Consider the following 8027-nt stretch of genomic DNA (forward strand, 5'->3'; position numbering starts at 1 on the left):
ATTTAAATCAGACAACAGTCAAATATTTATTAGATAGGAGGAAAATCTGAAATACACATAGATAGAACTAAGCACAGACAAAAGGATACATTCTTGATACATCTCAATAATATGGGATGGTGTATCCCAAGATGTCAGCCCTTTTTTACGTGTTTATTTTTTTCTCTTAGAATAAAAGATAACAATACCAACGAACGCCACAGACTTCAGAAAAAAAAATCACACTAGTTTATGGACTCTGTTATTACATCTAAACTAACAAAAGAAAAAGCAGCAGAGACTCTGCTGGTCTGGTTTCTTCTATATTTCTAAACTTCCCTACACTCAAGGACTGGGTAGGTGACTTCAGCTACTTAATTGGAAAAGCTGAAGCTGTGCCTGGGAAACACCCAGGAAGAGTCTTAATTAGTGCAGGCAACATGCATGTAAGGGACCATTCCCGCTGTTAATCTGTGCTGAGCTTCAGCATCTTGAAAGTTAGCAAAAGCCCTTGTAAGCTTGGGCTGCTGACCTGTGAGGAAACCACAATGCTACAACTCCTGGTGGTTAAAGCACGAGCACTGCTCCCATTCCTGTAGTCATTACTTCTTGTCCTGTGTGGACATACTGCTGTTAAGGGAAGCATAATTTTTTGCTCCATTTCCTAGCCTTTGGCTCAATTTGTGTACAAATTGGGTGGGATCGTCTCACTTAGACATCTGTGTGTCGACATTTCCATCTGACACCATTTATATTTGGTAGGGAGGAACAGTTTGGCTTGCTATTCTAGCCTCTCTGTGTTAGAATGAAATCAGTCACACCCAGGAAGCACCTATTTCTCCCCAAAGGGAGTCTCCAGTGATAAGGTCAGATGAAGAAGTTTGTATTTTAAACACATCTGTTTGAGCAGATCAGTTTTCCCTTCCCTGATTCCTTTTTAATTTGTACCCTTTTGCCTACATCACCCTCTAGTCTCATTGCTGAAACTAAGAGAGCACTCAGGATTGTGACCAGTGTATAAAAAAGCTGGGAGACATGGTACAGCTAAAAAGTTTTGTTTAGCTATCCAACATTGTCAAAGCTCTCTGCACCTTTTGGACTTGCAACTTTGCCAAAGGGAACTATAGCTTTATAGGGGAATATACACCCTCTCTGCCCTTTTACACTGATTCATCCAAACTTTATCTATTACTCTGTTAGATAGATTTGGAAGTGGAAAAACAAACGTCTGCCATCTGCTCCATGTTATTTATGATGATTTCTCCAATTAGGTCCAATTAACTTGCTGTCAATGATTAAATGTAATGGGTAATAATAACTTGACTTCATCATTACCACCAGCATTATTAGCTCATTGATTGCAATAATTTCAAAAATTACCCATCAGAATAAAATATGTTTAGCACCTGGTTTGTCTGTTTAGGAACATCTGCTATAAACGTGTGATATATGTGGAATTTAATGTCTCATGATGTGAAAGGGAAGCATATAATCTGTACTTTGAGAGTCAGTGCTGGCACAAATTTATCATGAGACAGTGAGGGGATCAAATAAAAATCAGTCCAGAATTTATTGCTGGACCCACAGAACTGTCAAAACAGGAATGGAGCTATCGTATTTTACCAGCCTGAACTTTCTTGTCTACCAAGGAGATAGTTCTGTTCTGAATTTACATGCCTATGTTGTACTATAACCCATGGTTGTGGGTGAATTGGAGATTGCTGGATACCCAGCCTACCTTCAGCACACTTTTGTTTGCTGCTTGCCAAAGAGAAATGTTTTTATCCAAATCCATGGGTCTGGCCTTACTTGAAGTCTTATGTAAATGCTTTACAGTGAAGGGCTTCATCTTCTTAAATGTGGCAGGCAGTAAGTGAAGGCACAGTCTTCTTTTCCTTACTGTCTCTCAACAGCAGATCTCTCTTTCACTGTGTTCCTGCTCCTTTTGTCCATGATGATCTGTAATTGCCATCTCCTAGGTTTGCCATGTGTTTTGGGTCAAGTATCTCACTGTCATGCAATTCTATTTTCCCCGTAACCATATGGAAATACCATGGAATAAGTGCTGTCTGGAATGGTTCACAACAGACTTTGTTCAGACAGCTAATGATTCCCCAATCTTTAAGTGTGCCAGTTAGTTCCCCTTCCTGCAAACAATTTTTTTCTTGAGCATCATGAATGCTAATTCTCCTAATTTTCCTCTGATTTACATCCTTTAGTGAAAATAAGAGGGCTGTTTAGAAGAACAAATTTTGGTCTTGGTTCTTTTCTTAACTACCCCCTCAAAAATGCTCAGGAATAATATTTTCACAAACACCTAGAAAACAAATCTCAGTTTAAGATTCCTGAAAACTGATAAATTTGGAGAAAATCTAATAAAATGTCTGGCTGTTATTTATACACTGAATGTCTGCTTATTGGCCTGCCAGATCTGAGAAACATTAGTTCTGGGGGGATACTTCGGACTTGAGCCACACTTTTTTTTTACCTAACCCAGTCTTGGAAAAACAAGCAAGGCTTTGGCTGGACTTGCCCCTTTTCTAACATTTCATTGCCCATTTTACCCAATTTTACCATCTGGAATGTAAATTAAGGTCGGGGTTTTTTGGTTAAAAAAACATCATATCTTATCAAATTTTCATTAATTGGCTATTTAACAAATTGTTGATTGGCAAGCTAATGCTTATTTGATGGGATCATTTCATTGGATATTTGGCTCAAAGTCTTCAGGAAATTTAGTAGCCTAGCCTTCAAACATCTGATCTCTTCCCATTGGTTGTTCCTAAGAAATATTGAACTGCAAGAAGCTAAATAGCTTCATGAATATTGTTTAACACTTACTATAACTCAAAAATGCAAAAAGTTTCCCACCCAAAGTCCTAATTAGTCTCTATCTCTTAAAGCATTGCAGTCTAGAAAGGGTAGTAGACATTATCTTCCATATCACATGAATGGGGAAACCAATTCCAAGGTTTTCCAGCAGTTCCTGGCTCTGCCGTTCTTGCTTCCCAGCATTTTGTACAGCCTTTCCATAACTTTAAATGTCAGGCCAGATTTTCACTTGGAGCTTTGTTGATTTACAACAGATGAAGAAACCCCATATTTTTGAAATATGAAAAAAAAAACATTGCCCATTTGGTTCTGCTGCAGTGTACTCTTCTCTTTGTAAAATAAAGACTCTTTTACAAATATTCACCAGGAAAATTATGGTGCAGAAGGGAAGAGGCTTATCTTGGTATGATGCTTATCATTTTCATCCTTCACTGTAACTGTTTGATTGCTGTGCCTGACCCTGACAACATTTGAGTCCCACAAGAATGAAATCTTTCATTAAGTTGGTAAAATGTAGGGTGTTTTCAGTTTGGGGCATGCAGGGAAGTGGTGACAAGACCAAAATTCATCCTGCAGTGCTTCAACTCTGATACTGTTAGAAAGCAGCAATAATTTTATCTCAGAGACTTGATCACTCAAGTGAACATGGAAAATGTGAGAAGCCCTTTTTAACTTATTAATATTTATTTATGAAAAATATACACTTTAAACATGATTGTTGGATTTCTATTAGACTTTATGCAGAAGATTATTGTCTAGATGTTTTTATTGTTGGTGAAAAATGCTTGTCTGTGTATGGTGTCTTGGGACTTCTCTGTTTCATTTTGATCAAAAACTCCTCCAAAACCTATTTGAGAGAATCACAATATTTTACTTAGATTTTTTTTCCCTGGAGTTCTGAGTTTAGTGTATCCTAATAAAAGTAAAGTCCCAGCCCTGTAATGCCACAGCTCAGAAGAGTACTTTCTGCAGGACCTGATCATGAGTCATGTCTGCTTACAGAGGCTGGATATCACTGTACTAGTTAGGAGATATAGTTCAGCCAGGGGACCTGAACTTTCAGTCAAAAGCAGAAGGCTACCAAACTAGGTGTTTTGTTTGTTTGTTTGTTTGTGGTTTTTTTTCTGAAATGTCACAACAGAAATTTTACAAGCACAAAAATATTTTTTTTATTAAGAGTTAAGTTTTCAATTTTTTTGTTCTATGGACAATATAGGAAATTCAGCCAGCTCTTGACACACTAAAATAAATGTGCTCTGTGTATTGAGAAAAATAGTTTGCCCTTTCTTCCTCATATAAACCTAAGAGTAATTTTCAGTGACTGACCAGCCTCATAGTAAAAGAGCATTCCTTGCATCCTTATCTTTAGACATCTATAGTGAAGTGTCTAAAGCTGAAGCTGAATCCCACTTGCCCTCAGGGACCCTGGATGAAAGGTCTAAAGCTCAGATTCATCACACAGTTTAAGGTACTGATCTGAGCTATGCAAGATGGTTACCTAATCACCCTAAGCTGACATGTCCAGAGAAAAATTACAGGCTAGATTTTTAGTCGTTTAAAATCAGTACACCCAGCAGAAGTCAATGGAGCTATGTTAATGGAGGTCTGGTTCTATGGACAGGGCAGCATTAAAAACAAGGGTTTTGTTTTCAGGAAATACTATATTTTTGATTTATGAAATAGAGATGAGCACCGAATGTTAAAAAAAATCCCTGACCCACAAGCATCATGTTGTGCTCAAAAAACATCAACTATGTAGATCAATAAATATCAAACACAGTTCAGCATGGTGAATGTAAAATAATACTTACGGGAAAGTAGCCAATTTGGATAGCTTGTGCTGCCTCTGCACTGTTGATCAAAGGAAAAAACATGGGGATTATACAGGAAAATATTGATTAAGTCAACACCACAAACACCTGCATTTTGGGAGGCAGAACTTAGGTTAAAAAACTATGATAAAAAATACTTGAAGTTTGGATAAACACAGAAAACAGGTGCTTTGGTAAGCATTTCTTACAGCAAGTGAAAGACCTATCTTTTCTTCATTAGGAGTCGTAATGCATCTGTTTAGGAAATCTGCTTCCCAAACAGACTCAGGCTGAGATTTCCTTTTTTATTGGTCTAATTACTCTTTTAAATCCTTATTCTGCTTCACCACAGTATATGAAAAGAGTTTCTGTGTACTTTCTGCTGGAAGATCTGGTCTTACACTCTGTTGGGTGATTTGGGTCAGTGAACTCTGTCAAGTCCTGTTTCCCAATGTGCCAGTCACCACACTGGAGAGCAGGGCTGGAGGCAAGCTGGTGAACAGCTCGAGATGTTCTCCTGTGGGGACAGACCTTTTCCAAAAAATGCCAGAGAAACTGGTGCATCAGGGATCAGCTGGTCAAATAACTGAGCCAGGAAGGTTTCTCATAGGAATTTCTAGTGACAGCTTAATTCTGTGTCATCTGACAACACGGGTTGTCAGGATATCATGTCCCTCTCTGAGAAGCAGCACAGTGAGTTAAACCTGTGCTGTGTTTTCTTCTGCCCAATACTAGCCCAATACTTATTTTAGTAATAAGCTTGATGATGGTACAGCAGAAAGAGGTCAAATGCATCTGGAGACATATTAACAGCCAAGTCTTGTCAAAAGGTTTATAACTAGATATGTAGGTGAAGTACCTTTTCTGATTCACACCAAATGAAAACTCCACTGTGTCTTATATTCCACGCATTTCCTTCTGAAGAAGAATAGTTTGTATTTCTATGCATCTTCCCATTCTATGTTTTTACAGGAATTCACAACTTTTACACCTCTAACCTCATAAAACCTACTGGGTTTATTATCTCTGCTTAACAGAAGGGAAAACTAAAACAGAGACAGTAGAAGAACATACTCAACAGCACAAGGCATCTGCAGCAGAGCTGAAATTGGAGCCCAGGCACTCTTGACTCTTTAGTCTTCCTCAAAGCCATCCCTAGATTGTAAACTAGAGACCTCTAGTGCTTTTATACACTGCCAACTGCCCAGAAAAATCTTGTACATGGTCATTGACTACTGCTTTGAAGTCTTCCTATTTAAGGGTCCCCGTCCTTACTGAAACCCTTTTGTATTCAATATAAAAACACAAATAAGAATTACTTTTATTCCAAAGATTATACTGTCTAGTTTCAGACAAACTTTAGTTGGAGAAAATCAGAATGGGTGAAAGGAAGACATAAAATCAAGAATCCGTGGCAATATAAATTTGTAATTACTCCCTGAAATCAGTTTGTATTTTAAAATCAGTAAAGCTATAATGGTAAGATACATAAACAAACCCAACTTTATGCTCTCAAAATTTACTTTATACATGAATAATATTTTTGATAGCTTTACACTGAGAGTATGTTACACCTATACTACATATTATAGAGTGACCAAACTGACCTCCTAGCTGTCCCAATTGGAACTTTTTTCTAATTTAAAAAGATCCCAACCTTTCTTTTGTGTTCTTAAACATTTCTATTCAGCATGATTTTTGGCCTATTGCCTCATCTTTTTTTATACATTCTAGTGTCTCACCTAGTGTTGCTATGCACAGCCAGTAAGTTCCCTTTCTCTTATCACAAGTGTGTTGTCTTCAAGCAACTCCAGAAGATCAGGTCTATTTATTACTGGCATTTATAGTTAGTTAAACACAAACTGCTTGACTCCACACTGCTTGCACTTAACAAAACCACTTTCCCAGGTGTTCTTCCTACTGCATAGTTTAAGGTTTCCAAGATTTCCCTTCAACAGATGTTAAACTCCCTGGTCTCAGTTTCTTGGTCTTTAATCTCTTGACCCTTTTTAAACTAATGGAGTTGTATTTGCCACTTCCTAATCCTCAGGAATCTCCTTCATTTTTAAGAATGTCAGTTAACTTAATGCCTTTAACTAATGCTTGTGAAATCATGTTATTTGGACCTATGGTTATATCTGCCACAAGTTCATTAATTTTTTTCTTTTTCTAACTAAAAATTTTGCTTTTAACTCTAGACTGCCTTCTTTTTTTCTCTGGAAAATTGATCCATTGTTTAGTCAGAGTACTGTTCCACCTTCTTCTAAGACAAAAAGAGAGTAATTGTTTAACAGATTTTTTATTTCCTTGTGCCTCAAATACTAAGTTTCACTTGCACAGAGGAAAATGAAGTTGTAGAAAGAAAGGAAGTTCCCACATATTTTTCTATCCTCAGTGGGTCTTGAGCATTTCCAACATTACTGTAGAAATGTGAAGCCATATCAATAAACCTTCAGTCTGATTAAAAGTTGTGAGATAACCAGCAGTTAACAGCAGTTGGGTTACACATTGACTAAAATAGTCCCCCTTCTTTTCTTGGGTTTCCTTTCTTCCAATGAGATCTTAGTGAAGGAACTACTTCTCATAGACCAAACCAAGTGCTCTGTTGAATTGAAGCCCACGTGTGCTGAAGGGAAATGTGCTGGTATATTTTCTTTGATAATTGAAACACTTTGTAGACCACCCTCATCTTCAGACAATTATGAAGAATGTCTCAGAGCATTTTGAGACTGAGATTTTCCCAGACCATCCAAGTGGGAGTTAAAAAATATATGCTAACAAGTTCCAAGAAACATATTTTGACTTTTTGTTGAGAGCTGTGAAATCTTTTCCCACTGTCAATTTTCTCTTGATACTTAAAAATCTTTTTCCCTAGCTACAAACTGCTTCTGATCATATTCCTTGGACTCCGATCTCTTCGTAAGCAATGTTAGGTATCCATAAGAGTTACATTTGCAGAAGCAGTCTATACTTTATCTGATATGAATCATATCTTTTGGCTTCAGCTGCAAAGTTCTCCATACTCTTGAAATTGAGCTCCCTCAGATGTGACCCATTCACTTTCTGAAGGTTCTATTCATGTAGTATTTTGCTGCAGTAGGTTTGGACACCCATACATGTTCTGGAATATACAGAGATTTGAAAATTAAGAACTAGCTTTTTTGCCAAATATGTTGGGAATTTCATAGGATCTAAACTGAGTAATGATAATTTTTTATCCAGGATCAAAAATATAGTGAAGTTTTAATAATTATGAACTTGTCTGAATCCTTCATCATTATGGTCAAACAAAGAGCTGACATTTAAGTTTAATTAGAACCACTTACTTTCCAGCATTACTAAGTAAGGGAAATGTAAAAAGCATGGAGGTTTGAGGAGTGCTGATGGACTCTATTTTGCTCAAAA

Source organism: Manacus vitellinus, unplaced genomic scaffold (genome assembly GCF_001715985.3).
Source record: "Manacus vitellinus isolate BGI_N305 unplaced genomic scaffold, ASM171598v3 scaffold_11_pilon, whole genome shotgun sequence".
Lineage (NCBI taxonomy): Eukaryota > Metazoa > Chordata > Aves > Passeriformes > Pipridae > Manacus > Manacus vitellinus.